Raw genomic sequence first — 19,797 nt, 5'->3', positions numbered from 1 at the left:
GTTGGGTACGTTCAGGGTCATTTAATTTCCTACAGTTTCCTTGTAGATCAAACCCTGACAGCTGGAAACATCCTTCCTCACACTATGGGTTGGGGGGGGGGGGGGGGGTTGGGGGAGATTGAAAGAGACAGAAAGGAGGGAGAGAGAAAAGAGAGGTAACAGAAATAAGAAATGAAGGAGGGAAGCATGAGTGGAAAAGAAATAAACAATAGAGTGAAACGAGTGAGAAAAGAAATGAGGGATAAGTGAGAAATGTGGGTGATGGAAGACAGATAAGCAATGAAGAGATAAGAGAAACAAGATAGAGTTGAGAGAGCAATGAATGAGAGCTTAGAGAGTAATGGGAAAGAGATGAGAGAGAGAAAGGGGGGAGGGAGAATGAGATAAACTAAAGGGCAGAGAGATAAATGGGGGAAAGGGAGAAAATGAGGGAAAGGTGAGAAAAGGGTAGTATTGTTTAGGTGTGTTTGAGCTGTCTCATCTGAAAACGAGGAAATGGAAAAAGGGAGGTGTCAGTGAGAGGCAAGAAATGCTGTGCTATGCATGGTAATAGACAGTTATTCAGCACAAAAGCGTTGACTGGCACTTCAAAGTGTTCAGTTTAAAGTGCCCCCCCCCCCCCCCAAAGTGATTTTAACTTCAGTATAGTTAAGTGTTTTCACACCTCGTGAACTGTGCACCTGACAGGTAATGTGGAAATGAATCTCAATACAATGCCAGAGCTGGAATTTTGGAGATGAAGGGAAAACTATAGCACCATCATGTGCTGCAGCTGATGGACGGGAAGGAAAGTCTTATCTCGTGACAGTTTGCTGAACAGGAAGTACTGAAAGTTGCTTATAACTCATGGAATATATTCATGTTTAACAACCAGGCAGTTCTGATATATCAAATTATGTCTCATTTTGCCTTCACTGAAAATGTGTTGATTCCCCCCCCCCCCCCCCCCCCCAAAAAAGAAATAAAAAGTCAAACAATTAACCTGGTAAAGATCTTTTTTTTGTGATTGTAAGTTGGGCAGAGAAATTCTTATTAATAGTCATAACTGATCCCAGAGCCCTTGAATGTGTTTCTGGTCAATGGTTCAGGGAAGCTTCTCACAAATAGTCTGTTTCAGGACTTTGTGTAACTTAGTGGCCAGACATGTTTTTATATGAGGGCTGAAACTGATCCAAGGAGTTTCTCTCCATTCACAAAAACCGGGTGTCTCTTACACTGTGTCGTACAGTCAAGGGAATCTGCCTCTGAATATCTGAGTCAACATATCGCTGAAAATCTGAGTCCTTCATATCTTTCTATCTATTAAGGAAATGTTTTAGGTTCAACCATACATTCTGTTTCTAGTCTAAGCCATGACCTATGGGCTTAGAGCAGTCCATTATTTCACGATCCACACCTGAACAGACTTCAACTGTGTTCCTTTGTCCTGATGTCCCAGCTGTTTGGTGAGGGTCGGGGGTCCTCAGTGTTCTAGGAAAAGCAAAAGAGCCCCCATTGGGAACTACTTGTGTGATGTGATGAAGTATGAAATGTTGACCACACGCTACATCCTCTCCCTATAAGCAGCTTCACCCTTAGCTTCCAGAGGTTTCCGTGCCGCTCCATTCACGGCTCGGGCAGGTGCATTGAGAGCGGAAAATGCCACCAACAGGACCGCCCATCCTCCAGCTGTGTTCTGCTGTTGCCACACACATCACACGGCATGGCGATGTCACGCTTCAGTATTAACAATGTAATTCATCAGCGACATCGGCTTCCTTTCCCACACTGCACGCCATTACAGGAGACATGTGTGTCACAGTAAAACAGGGATCTATGCATATGACTACAGTAGAACCTCTGACATAAGCATACGGTTGGAATGGATGTCATTCTGAACTGTAAAATGCAGACAGCCTGGAAGTTTTGAGAATCTGCCACCTGAGCAAAAATGATTTTCTGTCATCGAACACCTCTGTTTTATTGAAAACGATTGAAGGATTTGTCGATATACCGCTCTGCCAGTACTAACACATTCCACTCCACTACTACTGCAACTGCACTTACCCTGCATCTGTAAGTGTTTTACCGTAACAGTGGGGTCTGCCCATATTCACACTGAAGCTCCTGGAGGGCTCCAGTGTCTGCTGCTTCTCAGTGTGTTTCAGTACTTAAGTGCCTAATTAAAGTTATTATTTGGTTAAAGAGTCTGAACACCTTATTAAGCCTAAATTGGCTGCTGATTGAAAGGCAGCTATGAAGACATGCTGACACTGCATCCCTCCCGGAATGGAGTTTCAGATCCTTGTTCTAAAAAGAGGAATGTTGCCTTGTTGTTGTTTCACATTAAAAGTGTCTAGAGCAGGAGCGCCCAGACTTTTTTGGCTTGCGATCAATTTTTTCAATAGCCAATAGAACGCAAGTTATCATGGGTGGGGGGTGAAGGGGGTTGGGGCGGGGTGTTGTCGGGTGGTAGTGTAATCAACACAAGCGTGAATCCGCAATAGCTGTGACTGCACACGTGCATGCATCCATGTGTAAATGCATCCACGCATACTCCCTCACACAAACACGTGACCTCTTCCTTGTTTCATGACCAACCTTTCCACAAAATCTTGTGCAAATCTGTGAATCCATTCGGGAGTTATGCGCCTTTTTGTGATAGGCCACGCCCATCACCATGCCCCCTCGCACACCCTCACACAAACACATGGCCTCTTCTTTAGTTCATGACCAACCTTTCCACAAAATCTTGTGCAAATCTGTGAATCCATTTGGGAGTTATGCGCCTTTTTGTGATAGGCCACACCCATCACCACACCCCCTCTTGGTCAATCGGCCTTGAAAGTTACTCAGCTGTACCTTCGGTCATGACCAATGTCCATGCCAAATTCCAGCCTCCTGGGGCAAAAAATGTGGCCGCTACTGAGTGGGACACTTTTTGTGGACCAACCGACCGACCAACAGACAGAGCTAGAGCTGCGGTCGCAGTTAAAAATAATTAAAAATCATTGGACATTGGCTGCACGCAAGGTTATTAAGAATGGTAGGGCTAAATAATTAAGTTCAGTACATCAAATATACTTAAATGGGTGCAACATGTCTATAATTTTATGAAGCAAATCCAACAATTTTAATTATTTTGTAAATCCAACTATTAATAATACTGCGTACAACCACTAGCCAACATTTTGTGTGTATGTATGTAGTAAAGTTCTATATCTATTGTTGGGCAGAGCTGCTAGCTTAACTAGCCTATGCTTTCCAGTACCATATGTGTAGTTTCTATTTCTAAAATCAAGTAGCTACAATTCTCGGCTGGCTGTATCGGCATAAAAGTTAAATGGTTAGACCAGCATCATTTGTGGGCATCATTTAGGTTTAAAACACCATTGTCCATCAGATATTGAAAGCAAAACCTAAAATGCAGCAGATCGTGTTACCATAAGAATTGACCTGCGCCAATTGCATTGGCAAAGTTTGTTACTATCACATAGAAATGTAAGCCAAATTGTATAAAAACCTGTATTGGAATAAAAGTAAAATCATTACTCCAGTATCTTATTTGGACAATATCCCAGGTTTTAGATTAGTTGGATATTTAAAGCAAAATTCCCTGCCTAAAATGGACCCGATTTATCGTGTCACCACAACTGCTCTGCCCCATTTAAAATGTAAGTTATCATGTTGCTATCACATAATATTGGACATTTACATGACCATACCGTGAATGAATGGGCACGCTTAATATAACAAAGTTCTCAACAGCAGCAGATTGGCCACATTTTATGTCAATCAAGCGTACTTGTCTGTCAGGCAGAAGCCGTAGGGAAATGGAATGAAAACGGGAAGAACTAGATGCATTTTATAAAATGATACAGCGATCTATGAGCACGGCGTCTGTGATCAACCAGTTGATCACGATCGACGTATTGGGCACCCCTGGTCTAGAGACTGGGATTCAATCAACTTCTGTCCTTAACCTTGTCCTAAGGTAAAAAAAAAAAAAAAAAGGAAAAGCAAGAATTACTTTTTTCATTTGCAAACAGACTTCAAAATCAAATCAGCAATCACTAGAACTACCGTGCCATGAAAAAGTAGTTGCTCCCTTCATTATTTCCTCTATTATTGCAGATCATTGCATATTTGTCAGATTTGTAACATTGTCACATGGTTTTAGATCTTTAGACAGAATGTAATATTAGACAAAAGGAAATTGACAATGGGAAAGACAAACACATTTTTAGATTATTATTTCATGTATTTAATGAAAAAAGTTAGGAAACACCTCATGTCATCCATGTGAAAAAAATAATTGCCTCCTTAGTTACTCCATCAACCAATTAACCTAATTTAATTGATAAGTAGATTCAGCTGACTGCACACAGCCATACTTGATTGCAGCCAGCCCTGTTGAATTTAAACTTCACTCATGTTTAACGTTACCATCAGAGTGAAGTAGTCACCACAACATTTCTACAAGCACAAATGTCACAATTAAAGGAAATACCAATAGAGATTAGAAAAAAAAGTTGAAATACATCTGTCTGGAAAGGGTTACAAGGCCATTTCTAAGGTCCTGAGACTCCAGCGAACTACAGTGAGAGCCATTATCTCCAAATGGAGAACACTTGGAACCATGGTGAATCTTCCCAGGAGTGACCAGCCTGCCAAAATGTCTCATCCAAATAACCACAGGGCTCTTTAGCCTCAGCAAAAGGGTTCATGACTCCACAATAATAAAGAGACTTGGCAAAAATGTGATTCTTGCGAGTGTAGCAAGGTGGAAACCACTAGAGAGAAACATCAATGCTCGTCTCACATTTGCAAAAAATGAAATGGATGATCCCCAATCCCAAAGCCTTTTGAGATAATGTACTATGTACATATGAGTCAAAAGTGGAACCTTCCGAATGACACGGGTCCCATTATGTCTGGTGTAAAGCAAATACAGAATTTCATAGTAAGAATATCATACCAATAGTCAAACAAATGGGTGGCAGTGTGATGGTGTGGGGATGCTTTGCTGTATCAGGATCTGGACAACTTGCCATTATTGAAGTAACCAGGAATTCTGCGGTTTACCAGAAAATTCTTAAGGAAATATCCGGTCATCTGTTCAAGAGCTGAAGCGTAATGGCTCATGCAGCAAGAAACACAAAAGCAAGTCCATTCCTGAAAGGCTGAAAAGAAACAAAATTGTTCGGCCTAGTCAAAGTCCTAACTTGAACCCAATAGAGATGCTGTGGCAGGACCTGAAATGAGCAGTTCATACTCAAAAACCTACCAATTTGTCTGAATTAAAACAGTTCTGCAAAGAAGAGTGGGCCAAAATTCCACCACAGCGATGTGAAAGACTGTTATGAAATTATTAGATGAGTTTGGTTGCAGTTGCAACTAAAGGGTGGTGCAAACAATTAATAAGTTTAAGGGGGCAATTACTTTTTCACATCGGTGATGTGGGATGACTTTTTTAATAAAATGAATGAAATAATTAAAAAATGTGTTTTGTGTTTATTCAGATTTCCTTTGTCTTATGTTACATTTTGTCTAAAGATGTGAAACCATTCAGTGTGACCAATATGCAATAATAGAGGAAATCAGGAAGGGGGCATTGAACATGTCGTACTGTGATTGCAGCATTTGTCCTGTTAATGGCCCATGTTAAATGTCTCAAATGTGTAAAATATTATATATTGATTGCTATTTTTGGTGAACTGTAGGCTTGTTGTTGTACGACCAATTCTTGAAAAGCTAATAAAGATGAAACATTATATTCCATCTGGGCACAATACTGGGGCAATGCTGAGACCACTGGCCCTCTCTGACTATGTCCTTAAAGAACAGAGACTGGCACTGCACAGCCCCAATACATCTAGCTCATTCTTTCACTGAATGTGTCCTTGTTGTTCTAGAGTTAAGACTGGAAATTACGTTGATTTTGCCCTGCTGGGTCCTGAGTCCTCCATCAGCCCTGTTTCTGGGCTTGCTGTTAGGTTGACCTCCTCACTCTGCCCATCCGCTCAAAGCTTAAAAAAACACACAGACACACACAGACACACACACACACACACACACACACACACAGAAATCGGAAACATCTGGTTGCCATTTAGATGTCACTTACTTGACCACACGGCTCCTTTTCCCAAAGGAAGAGAGAGCAAACCGTTGCTGTGGAAAACTGAGCATACTCACCGAAGGAGATGGTTCAGCAGAGTCAGGCAGAGGTTAATTTAAGATGGAACACCAGGCAGGTTTTAGGTGTCAGCTACTCACAGGTTTGACACATTGAGAATTTTGTATTAGTGGGTTATATGTGACAAAAGCATATAGGTCTGAGCTATGAAGCATTATAATGTTCTCATTTTATATCTTTATTTTATATTCCACCTCTGTAATGTAATTTTGCCTTTATTTTTACCAGGGGGACGGAGGGGGGGGGGGGGGGGGGGGGGGGGGGATGAATATTGGGGAAGTTGAAAGGCATAGATCCAGAGAACTGCAACCCTGTATGCAGAGCCTCCCCCCACCCCCCACCCAAGAAAATTATATTTGTAAACTGAATTCTAGGGGGAAAATACTACAGATTTCTGATTACTGATCAGTAAGACTGGGTTTCATGGAAAATACTGGCTGAAGTCACGGAGCAGTCACAGCAAAGTTGTTGAAAATTTTGAAAAACTGAAGAAATCAAAATAAATCACTTTTTATGTTAATTTATTACATGCACAATGTTGGGAAACAATTGAAATGACATGTGCAACTTTAACAATAAAAAAGTGCTTGTTTCGAAAGAAACAATGGGCAGTTGCTGACTGCTTGGAACAACCTATGAGTGAAATACATTGTTAGGCTTGTAAGCTACATTTAAATCGCCTAATTCAGTCAAACACGGAAAGAAAGAGCATACTTTTTTGCCTTTAATTTAACAGAACGTGGAGTATGCTGAAATTGCATTATTAAAATAAAACATGGTTGAGCCAGCTTATATTTTTAAAAAGTTGTTTTGGTACAATATGTTTTACATTGCGGCGTCTGTCTGTTTGATGAACACCTGTTGTCACTGATGTTACTGTAATGGATGAAGGAACAGTGGGCATCATCACTTTTGGCAGGGCAGGGGCTATGAAAAATCTGATAGCAACAACTGACAAAGACAGGAATCTTGATCCCAGCACGTTCCAAAATCTGTATACATTGCGGCACTTTATTTCTGTTATCATTTGGCAATAGGCTATTGTTAAAATGCATAGTAACGCTGTAGTCTACGTTAAGGTTGACAGTTAGCATGCAAAACTGCCAAAAAAAAGGGGTGTTATTAATTAAGAAAATGACAGCAGGCAAAGTAATAATTTAGGTTATGTCAATTGGTCATTGTGACTAACATGCAGTAGTAGGCCTGGCTATCGGCTTCAATAAGGTGAACTTTACGAGTGTTTATTTATTTATTTATTATTTATTCATTCATCCATTCAATCATCCATTTGTTAATTAATTTTATAGATGGTCTCATAATAATGTGGTGAGGGTCCTATAATGGTTAAGTATGGGTTTCTACAAAGAAAATGTGCGCTGGCTGAACACACACAGTTGAATTTCTGCATTAAAGAATTGTTGTTCTGGTGATAACGGGTTGTGCTATTAGCCAGCTAACTTTCATTTTCTGCACGGTGTTGGTGATTATTCAGCCATGCATTTAGCATCACACAGCTTGCGAGTGAAACTAAGCATGACCGATACACTTAGCAGATCATCAGGTTTGACCAAGCAAAGTGAGATTCTGTCATTTTTTCTGTCCAGGTAGCTAGCTAAATATTACATTCTTAGCTAGCTAATTTTAGTATGCACTATATTGCCAACAACCTTTGGTCCAATCAAGACCTCAAGGTACTATTTGGAAGTTTTATATTGTAAATACAAACATAGAAGGCTATTCTCAAGTTAAATTTACATTTTTGACAAAGTTTCTGTCAAGCTGACTATAAACTTCACAATGGCCACGTAGTCAGTCTATATCCACTACAAAGTTTTCATTTAAAATACATTGCTTCTAACTCAAATATTTAATATGTGAAGCAGATCAGTACCTTTATACCAAACATAAACTGTTTGTAGATTTGTGATTTCGATGACAATTTCTCACACTGGCCCAAAACACAACAAGGGCACAAAAGTATTGTCTTCTTCAGCATGCTTTTGTAAGACACAAGTCAAGGGAGAGGAAAATCAGGAACCTTCATCATACCTTTTTAGAGAGAAAGCAGAACAGATCAGTGGCACACATACATCATTTCAGATGTTTTGAACTGATTTATTTGAAGATTTTTTTATTTGTATCTCTTCAGTGACAGCGCTAATATATCTGCATTTAATTGACTCCAAGAATATGTTCATATTGCAATCATACCCAAATAGAATTTATCATTTTCCTACATCTGTCTGTGGTTTCCAAACAAATTCATCTCTCAATACAAAGCAAGTACGTTTCTGTTCCTGGCTGTAGCACTGATGGAAATTCACTGTACATTTCCATGACTGCTTGGTAGGAGGAGTCAGATCTGCTCCTTTCAAACTTTTCTTTTGTATTTTTGTGGGAGAAATAGCCCCTCATTAGGCCAGTATTTCAGACCCAGACAAGCTCTTGACTGACTAGATTTCTCCTCTCAGTGCCCCCCTGTGCTACAGTTACCATTATAAATCAGTGTTAAAAGTCCGCAGCCTATACAAAGAATTGAGTATGGTGGTAAAAAAGAAACGATCTCAAGTTGATAAAATGAATGAATGCTAATGAGAAAAAAAGAGAGGGGTTTCTTCTGGAGCTTTCCACAGACAAAGCCCCAGAAGTAAAATGAACAAAACTTTCAAGAGAACAACTGAAGTGCTCTCCAGCTAGAGGAAGTAGGCTACTTCGAGAGGGTTTCATTTTTAAATGGGAGAAAGGGGCCAATGTTTCTTTTGATGATTTTTGGCTTTCAATTACTGTTATATTGCTTGTGCTAAAAGCACCCCATAGAATTATTACCAACATGTATAAGTCTTATCTACTACACATAGGAAACCCCACGGTTCTTTAAAAAAGAACACACGATCATGTATTTTTCCACTTTTTTAAACATTTGCTTTTAGCACAGGGGCAATAGAAATAATTGTCATTTTTAATGTTTCCTTTGTATACATGCTCTGCCTTTATTCTGCTAACCTGCTAACAATGTTGCAAAAAAACTACCTGGCTGTTGATTTCCAGGTTAGCAATGTAAATTGCTGAAGACCTTCTCCTTGCTTTCTACTGTCATAAATGTATATTTCTGCTAGCAAAGAAATTTCTGTTTTCCTTCAGGACCTTGAAAAGAAGAGAATCCCAGTACTGCTGACCCTCCCAAGTGTTTTCTTGGAACCTGAGCACGCTCCGCTACTCTCTCCTTTGCCCCATCCCTGGCCCTATTCCAGCTCAGCAAGGTCAGGCTGACTGGGCGGTGTTTGACCAGCTGCAGGAAGCTCAACTGACCTAAGGGCTGCCCCTGCCCTACAAGAGCAGAGCTCCACCTAAGCAGCAGCACCGCCCCCTACTGGCCCCAACGCATACAGTACCTGCCCAAGAGAGTGGCAGCACCACTCCTTGCTGGGCAGAACACATACAGCACCTGCCCAAAAGCAGCCCTGCCCCCTGCTGGCCCCACTGCATACAGCAGCTGCCCAAGACAGCAAGACAGCAACAGCAGCACCACCCCCTGCTGGCCACACCGTACACAACATTTGCTTGAATGTACTCTATCCCAGTTTAGGGCTGGTGCTGGTTTGGTGACGTGCAGCTGACAGACTGAAAGGAGGATAAGGTCAGCAGGTGCCTGGAAGACTATCTGACTGCCTCTAGGCCCATAACACCCTCTGGTCAATTTGCCCTTTTCCCCAAATCTCTAATCATAACCTGCACTACCATTTTAAGTAGAGAAATTGTAATTTTTCATTTGTTTGATGACTCTTTTCAACACCATCTGTATGTGTCTCATAGAGCAATAGAACACGTTCATGTGTGGTCCTGCCCTACTGCAGGGGTTCCCAAATTGAGTCCTTGAATGAGTTCCAGAGGATAGTTGGCACATAGTGCTGTCCATTCCAGTATCATAAATAGATATTAATGTATTCTGCAGCAGTGTGAATCAAATCCCAACTTTGTAATTTACAGTACTGTTGATAAAATAATTGGTGTGACAAGATAGGATTCCATGATAGTGGTTACAGCAGGCTTAAAAGGATTAAGTGATGTAACTGGAGAAAAAGAAACTAATTATGCAGTGGTCTGGGGTGGTCTTTAATGGAAAAGTGTAAATCAGGCGCAGCATAGTGATCTCTTTACAAAAACAGTTTTACTTTAGCAAAGGTAGAACAGACAAAGAGCCTGCCGTAAATAGAAAGTAATTACAACAACAGCCACTCAGTGCACAATATCTCTAAATACACAAAAATCACAAAGAGTTCCTTCAGCAGAGGTTTGTCCATCGTTGTAAGAGCAAACTAACAATAATGTGATCAAAACAGTATTTAGCATCTGTGAAAATGTACAAGAACAATGACAATTGCAATATAGGATATACCAATGCAATCAACTTCATAAAATAGCTAAGTTTAGCCAACATATTTATTACAACTTGGCATGAGGATCAAAACACTGGTGTCACAATAACAAACCCATGTGATTGATTTGCCAACATGGATTCCCTGGCCACCCACACCACCCTCCAGGAAAACATTTGTTTTCACAGGATTTCGCTGTTAGCTGTTTAAGTGCCATGACTCACATTTACCAGTACCCAGCTAGCCAAGTTTGCTGTGTAATGTCAGTGTAGATAACACTTGTTATGTTTAGGGTAAAGACCACTTTACAGATCAAACACATTTTAGCAAGGCTGTGTACTCATTACCGTGAGAGCCTTTGGTGTGGCAATTGAAAGCAAAGGGATGTACCAGTATAAGAGACCTCATGTTCGCTAGTGTGTTTGCTTGTTCATTTTACAGCAACTAACTTGACTTTTCCTGAATTTACAGTACACACACCTGACTTTGCAAGCTTGTGAATGGCTAGATATCACAACTTAACACTTTGTCAGTACTCAGCCGAGCAGTGGCTCTGTGGTTACTTAGTCAGGAAACAGATTACTTAGAAAACTGGTTTTCGCTTGCACGTAAGGTTGTTAGCTAGCTTGTTAGCTACAGTAGCCGCTAACAATGATTTAAAAACTCACCCCGTTACATTGCACAGTCACTAGATTGCAATGTCACTAGCAAGCTAATCTCAATAATCAGTAAAGACAAAATTATACTGATTTGTTGTTTCACAGTGATTTTTTTAGAATGATGAGTATAGGCTCAGTCAGTACTATACCAAATGTTATTGCACAGCTGAAGACACTATATGAACCAAATAGTAAACAGGACTAGAACTACTCGTTTTTGAAATTGATACAATATATTTGTCTGATGTTGTTTATTACATGTGCAAAAATTCAGGGCACGCTTGGAGAGTTCTCATGGCACACCAGTTAGAAACCACGGCTGTGCTGTAAATCTGTGAGCAATCCACAGCGCTGGAGAGGACATGTAGGTCTGGTTGTGATTCACAGTGATGGGACCAATATGATTTGTGTGAGTGCATGACATGGGACTGTTGGTAAAGAGCGAGCAGGAAACCCACAAAATGAAAAACATGCCATTATGCTTACTGTGCCCTTGTTTAATTGAATCATTTCTTGCTTTTTTAAAACCATTCCTTTGAGACATAAGATAAACTGTTACCGGTTTAGGCATGGGAATGATACAATGACCATTAATGAATCTTTATGTCACTCAGTAATGTCCTTTCTGAGTTATAATTAAGCCTCCATACACCCACACATAAACATGTGCATACACATGCACACACAGACACCCGCAAATGCATACATGACCTTTTAGATGTGAACTGTTGCATGAATATACAAAGACCACTTCACATGCCTGAAGTGGACTGAAGCTGGTTAAAGAAGTACATGAATAGAAACTAAGGAAAAAGAGATGATTGAACATTATTATTTATTTAGCAGATACCCTCATTTGGGGCGAATGTGGTCAAACTCCGAAAGTTTGCTCTCAGGGGTTTAGAGTTCATTGTGTGGTGATGTGTCCTGCATTAGATTAACTTAAATAGGGCTGGCGGTGCTCTTCCAGTGTGCGTTTGTGTGTGAGTGTGTGTGTGTGTGTGTGTGTGTGTGAGGGTTTGAACTGCTCTTGGGTAGTACACAGTGTGTGTGTGGGAGAAAGGGGGCTGGTAGAGGAACGGAAGGTGGATTCTTCCGGTCTTTCCAAAGCACACTGCTCCCAGAGAGGGGGTTCTGCAAGGCTGCACGTACACCCCAGTCTCTTCTCTCCTCAGCCCCCTTCAGAGAGGCCAGGCCTGGGAACTACAGGAGAAAGAGCCCTTGTTTAGCACTTTGGTGGGGGGAAAGTTTTGTGTTGTTACCTTATGAGTTGGTGCACAGATGATCATTGAAACTTCTGTGAATTTCATCATTCATGCCCTCTGTAATCCTGTATGTTCTGGGAAATGAAGTTCCCTGCTTTGCTTAGTTTATCTCAGCTTTATCTTACAAGTACATTTTAAGACCTCTCTCATTTTGTCCACTCGATTACTGTGGTAACTAGAGTCTTTTAAAAACCAACAGAAACTACATCTGTGCAGATAAAGGCACATTCAGGTATTCCATCTATCTGCATGGGGTGAATTTTTTTGTCAGTTCAGTTCACTTGCATAAAACACACTGGTGATGAATGAATATGTTGGAGAAAAATAAACACAGACAGAGCAGCCCTCATGTTTAAGCCCTTTGCTTCTACTTGGATCTGTTACAGACAATGTAATGTGACTGGACTCCCCGCAATTCAATTCCCCCACCTGTTCCAGCTGCATGACCTTGATTCCGCAGAATGTAGAAGCAGTTTAAATTTATCAGAGTATCTGTTTTACACAAAGCCAAGAACCTGTTTTACACAAAACCACAAGTTATGCCACTGTTTCCTAGCTCCTATTATAAATCGCAATTTGATCTTTCACATTACATGCATAACATAATTCAGTCATAATAAAAAGGAGATTAAGAGACCAATGTGATTTTTTTATTAAATTTCCCTTTATGGGCTTGTGTCCACCTACTCCATCGTGTAACTCTTCTTGGTCCCAGAGCAGCCCTACATTGCTGCTACATTTGTTAGCCTGCCAACAGTCTGGGGCTTCCCCCATCTGCCACATAGAAATATAGTCCCTCTGCTCTCTCTCTTCTGAATGGCAAATCACTCATCGAAATAAAGCAGCACAACCCTAATATCTCAAAACTACTTGGTTTAATTGGGGATAACAGTTAAAGTCCTAGGAATACATTCAACATGCCAACAAAAGCAAAAAATGGCACTGGAGGCTATGTAATTCATCCAAAGACTTCATGGAGCTGTATAAGTTTACCAAAAACAGGTGATCTGTGGTGCTTCATAATATAGGGTTTGTTTTGTTACACCTTGTGTTATAAAGCCATAATAATACTCTGCTTTGCTCTTATGCTAGTGTAAGCATTTTTTAGCTGTACGGTTCATTCTCCTTTTTTCAATTTTGTTCACTTTGCCTTTTGAGCACCTCTTCACTTTTTATGTTTGACAAATTGTTAATAACAGGTTTGCCCAGGAGGGCTGTTTCATGTGCTGCAAACACACCCTTTAGATCCACAAACTACACTCCCAAATCCCAGAATCCAATGCTTTCCTAACTCCGGTGGTGCGGAATCTACATACCTCGCTAGCGCTCTATGTCGACAGAGGGCAGGACTCTAACCTTCAGCCTACCCCCAACTTCCCTTCAACCCATTAAACCAACATCACCCCACTGTCCCTCATTGTCCCTGATAACATCACTCGCTGTGAAATGTCAGGCCATTCTTTTCATCTGTCAGAAATTCCTCACAATTTATTCTCTGCCCCCAGTGGCAGACCCTGTTTGTGTAGTGCCATGTTTCATTTGAATATCAAAGGCCTCGGAGAAGGTGGCCAGACACTTTAAATCCCATTTCTTGGGCTGCTTTCAGGAATTGTGACTGCTAATGTGTCTACGATGGAGGGAGTGGATCAGGGGCACAATGTGTTCATTGTTGGGGGCTGACAGTAATCTAATTTTCCCCCTTTCATGAAGCGATTAGAAGAAAAGGCACATTTGCATCTCACAGCACAGCCCTCTCTCTATATTCAGACATTTTTTAAAAATTGTTAAACTTTTCAAAGGCTCTTAACTGTTGATCTGTGCAGCTGTGTTGTGTTGGCCGACAGGCAATTGCAGCCCTGTAGCTTCATTAATTGCAATCTGGTGGCTGGACCTCCACAAAAGGAGACTTATCAGAACCCAGAGGAGCTGTTGCTAATTATGAGGAGAAATATCCAGAAAGCTGTCAGAAAGGGGCTAAGAGACAGCAATGTCTTATTTCACATCCAACTGATGTGAACACAGCAACTGAAAGGAATGAAATGCAGTCGGAAATATCTTTTCATCAGAGTGGTATTACAGTACAAATTGTGTGTGCAGTTTCAGTTGGGTTGTCAATAGTCCTGTGTTAGCCAGATCCCCTATTTCAGCCAAAAATGGTAGCATACAGCACATTAAGAGCAATGTCCTTTTTCCATATATAAAGCTTATGCATACTGTGCATATATAATTACACAGCATATATAAAATAAATTAAAGAGTCAACAGTCAATTCCAATTTGTCACCTCTGCATGTGTATTTGCATTGTGTCTGTGAATCAGACAAGGGAATTTTTGCCACCCAGTGTTCTGACAGAATTCTTCAGTCTCATTAGGCCAGGAGTCCATTGTTCTCAAAGGGTAGAAACATCTCTTAGGCCAATCACGTAAGTTTAAATTACCATGTAGAGTTCCACTGTTTACCGAGCAACTGTCAGATGAATTATTGACGCGATTCATTTCCTAAGATTTGATTTTATGATCGTAATTGTGATTTGACAGTACTGGGTAATAGGACAAGTACCGAAACAATAATTACTAGCTAACTATCAATTCCGAACGTCGGAATTAAGCTGCATAAAAGATTCGCTATTTAGCAGCTCTTGCATGTTAGTTGTTGTACCTAGCACTATGGAGTTCATGGACCAAACAATGATACTCTCCCAGTTGTGTCCTCGCTTGGTTTATTTAGTGTACCCAGCTTCGATGTCTGCGTCTGACTGGCAGTCTACGCTGCAAAATAACGATAGCAAAAAAAACTTCCTTCGGTTTGCGTTTGTGTCCATTTATTTATTTTTTTGAGTTTGCGGACAGGAAATGGAGGGGGGGAGTTAAAGTTCACAACATGACGTCACACAAATGGGCCATGTAGTGACACGCCCACACCGCCGCACAGCCCAGCGGCAAGGTGCCGCATTGCCTGATCTGGTGTGAATGCAGCCTTAGGGTGTTTTAACAACTGGTCCAGTTGAAAGTACAACATTACCCCAAGGGAAAACTATAATCTGTTTTTCAATAACTGTTTTACTTAAAGTATTGAAAATCAAAGAGGTTCTGAAACCAGAGGGTTATGAACTAAAAGGCAGGTAGTCTTAATATTTGGACCAAAGTAGTGACTCTGTTAATGGATATATATGCAAATCCTTCAAGACTTCAACCATGCAGGAGCATAAGATGTCTTCAAGTATTCCTGACACCAATAAAAACAGAGTAAAATGAGTAATTTTATGTAACTTTATGCACTTGTAAAGGTTGATTGTCTCTGTGAAAGTACACTGAGTTCGGTTTCAACTTGGCCTGATTCTGTAGCACCCATTAAATCACAACCCCAGTAAGGCCAGACCTCTGCAGGGGGCGGAGGGCTGTTACCAACAAACACTATTCGTAACACCTCACTTTCTTTACTTTAGCGGTGGGGCTTGAGGATATGAAAACAAAAACACTTTGGCTTTAGCAGCAGCCACTCTAGCACCAGACTAGCGTATGTTCCCGCTTCGAAATCTCTTGCCACTTTAAACTTCTCGTCTGGCCCTGAACCAGTGCAGTAAAACATTTTCTACAGGCTTTGCTACTGACAGCTGCTCCCCAGGTTACATGCTGAGGGTCAGAGCAGCAAGTGCATGAGAAACGAAATGTTTCAATGGAGTCATGGTCTGAGGCCACGTAACCAGTTCAGAATGAGTATTTACATATTACGCACTGGGATTCGTCCTCACACCTGAACTGTCAATGTATTCCAGAGGGGTAAATCCTCGAATGAGAACTAAACACTGTTTGTGGGCACAACATACCCAGGAAAACAGACTTCAGAGTTCTGAAAATAACTTATGAATGACATTTATGAAGACATGAGCTGTAATGAGGTAATCTATTAACTTTTTGGTCTGTATTCTTCAGAGTCCAATGAAACCACTGTGAAGCTGTTTATGGATCTGTCAGTACATCAGTTTCCTGCAATTACAACAACTGCCCTCTGATACTTTTTTCTCCAAAATTAGGCCTTCAATTTTATTCCCCCAAGCTCCATTTAGTAGTTTTCCCCACAAACAACGCTTTCTTTCTTGTATCTGTGAACAGACAAAATGCCTTCCATTAAACCCTACCAAATTACCACTGCATGTTCAGATTATAATTAAGGTGGAATGCTTGTCTGCCTGTATAAGTATGGTCTCAATGTACAATCAGTGCTTATAATCAGGAAAAATAATCGATATGTTACTCTAAGGAAGCTAAAATGCTACCAACAAATGCAATGTAGTACAATGGTAGTACAAAAAAACATCCAAAAACAAAATACATTCAATCAGAAATGTATACACAAAGTGACAGAGCAGAATGAGGCTTACAAAAGATATCATTGGGTTTCACAAGTGCTATAAATGTTTTCACACAAATATTTGATACCCAGGACCAAAAGTCAGAGATTGTAAAACAATGCCCTTCAAAAGTATGGGAATTTTAGAGTGACAGTTGTTTTTGCTATATAATTAAGGAACCTGGTTTTGATATCAAAAGTTGAATATGAAACAAAAGTACAGACAATGAGCTTTCACCATTTTACAGAAACAGCTGTTTTTGTGTTGAGTCCCCCCATTTTCAGCTTTGCAAATGTACAGTAATGGATGACTGACAGGTGTTAACTGACAGGTGGTCTTTTGAATGGATTGTTCACACATAAAATAACAGTGAGTGTCTAATCTTGGCTGTTGCCTTTATCCAAAGAGCTGTGAAGAAAACCCGAAAACAACAGCCAGTGGCGTCCGCAGCAGTCACCAGAGTTCTGGGTTGAAAATAGCTACCGCACAGGCCCACTTGTCTTTATTGATGATCTAAAAGAGGATGGCCGCAATAGGATGAATTCAGAAGTGTGCCAACAGATTTTGTCCTGCTATAGACAAAGAAATTCCTCCAACCTCATCAGCGAGCACTTCATCATGCAGCAAGATAATGACCCCCAAACACCCCTGAGAGCAAAGCGTCGTAATGCTAACATAGGCACTCTGTCATGCTCAGTCTGTGGGAAGTAGTCGCAGCACATTAGCTAGATCTTTTGGTGATGTTGCTTACTGCTGAATACATCATACTTTTGACACAGATTTGTGTCAGAATTGTCAAACAAAACTTTTCTGATTGAGAGCAAACAAACATGCACACACACATGTGTGTGTGTATATATATATATGTATAAAATATAGGCGCCTGGTCTGACCAGGAGTAGCTGCTAGAGTACGATGAGAACAAAGAAACTGACTGGCTTACCCCTATCATTTTGTTTGATATTTTGCACAAAAATCAAATTCTAAAGCAGAGCCGCGGTAAGCAATATACTGCTTATGGGCAATGGCCAAACTACCTCCACACCATGTCATGGCTACCTTTAACAGATGGAAAGCAACAGAGTGCCCACGTTGGTCCTATGTCACTTTTCGCAGTGTGCTGTCTGTGACACTGCACAAAGTTTTGGACTGGCCAAGTCAGTCACCTGATTTAAATTCAATCAAGCATGTAGTCTCAAGAGGAGAGTGAAAATCCCTGAAACAAAGATCAAATGAAGGCGGCTGCAGTGAAAGCCTGGAAAGGCAATTCCATAAAAGATACCAAACAACTGATGATGTCAATGGGTCATAGACTTGATGCAGCTTTCACATTTAAGGACTATGCAACCAAACTTTACTGGTTTGATTTACTTTTACTCATCCATTAACTTACTTTTGTACTGCTGAAAATGAGGGAACTCAACCCAAAAACTGGTGTTTCTGTAAAACGGTAAAACATATCCATGTTAGTACCATGAAATAAAAGCTGACTGTTTGCACTTTTGGCTCATATATTTTACCTCATATCAAAATGAAATTAAATGCCTGAAGGATATAGCAAAAAAAGCTAACGTTTCACTCTACCATTCCCATAATTTTTTGAGGGCACTGCACATTCTAAGAATATGTGCAGTTAGGTTCCATGGTCAGAGCTGCCATTTTGCAATACTTAACTTTTTTGTTAACTGTCACACTTATGAGTCACACATGTATCAAACTCAAGACAATGACTGAATGCAGTCTACACTTGTGGTATGGCTTAGCAGCTCAGCATTCCAGATAAATAAAGATGTCTGTGAAGCGTCACACTGAATATTTGAGAAATTCTTTGGAATCACACATATAAGTATGTTCTAAAAACCAGTGTTAAAATCTTGTAAAAACTTTTTTTTGTAAGTCCCTGTAATGCAGAAATATATATTTAAATTATTTCCCATGCCTTCAGCTGACACTGTTAATCAGCACTGCATGTTGTCGACACAGCTAAAGTGGATGCAGCTGTGTAAAGCCCAGTTTGGATCAAAATCGCAACAGCAGACGAGAATGGTCAATTTATATTAAAATGTCTTTTACTGAGTCCAGACAACAGACTGCGTCACAGGGACAGTTAACAAAGCAAATGATTGTTTTTACAAAGAGTTCACTATAAAAATAATGTCAAGGTAGTTCGATAATGTCAAAAGTAATTCCCGGCTGCCCTAAATCCTGAGTAAACTCAACTTGAAAACGATATTTTTAAAATCAAGTTTAAAAAGTTGTTTCATTGTTCTGTTTTAAGTTGTTAAGGTTAATCTAACTAATGATCTCAGCTTGATTCTCTGATTTAAAACAAAGAATGATTTCACATTCATATGAGAACTTGCTGCATTGGGTCAAATAATGGCAGGTTTCTGCACCATTTCAACTTACTATTTTTAGTTTCTAATGACATTAATTGTGTTCACATCAATTGCCATTTTCAGTTAAGGGAACTGAACTTACATGTTTAAACATAAAGATATTAGTTATCTGAATTACATTATTATTTGGCTTAACATATTATAGCAATCAACTCTGTAGAGAACCCAGGTGGATCTGGGATATTGCTGAGCGATTAACCTACATTTTGGTGTTTTATTTTTGGTGGTTATATAAGTAATCGATCAACGTCGGTTCAATTTGATGGATAAACATTTTTTCTCCAAGTTCGGTGCCGTCAAAGTTGTAATTTTTAAAAGCCAGCTACTCAATGGTTTAAAGTTGTGTATCACCTGCATAACAAAGATATGACCTGCATAACACCATGACTGCTTATGGTGCCCCAAGCTGGAGCATGTACAAGGAAAAAAGCAAAGCACCAAACACAGATCCTTGAGGTACTCCAAAGTTTACCCTGGAATACTCAGAGGACTTATTATTTATTCTAACAGCCTGAGAGCTGTCAGCGAGATAGGATTTAAACAACATAAGGGCTGTTCATTTTTACAG

Source organism: Anguilla anguilla, chromosome 6 (assembly GCF_013347855.1).
Source record: "Anguilla anguilla isolate fAngAng1 chromosome 6, fAngAng1.pri, whole genome shotgun sequence".
In the NCBI taxonomy this organism is placed as follows: domain Eukaryota; kingdom Metazoa; phylum Chordata; class Actinopteri; order Anguilliformes; family Anguillidae; genus Anguilla; species Anguilla anguilla.
This window is presented reverse-complemented; position numbering follows the sequence as displayed.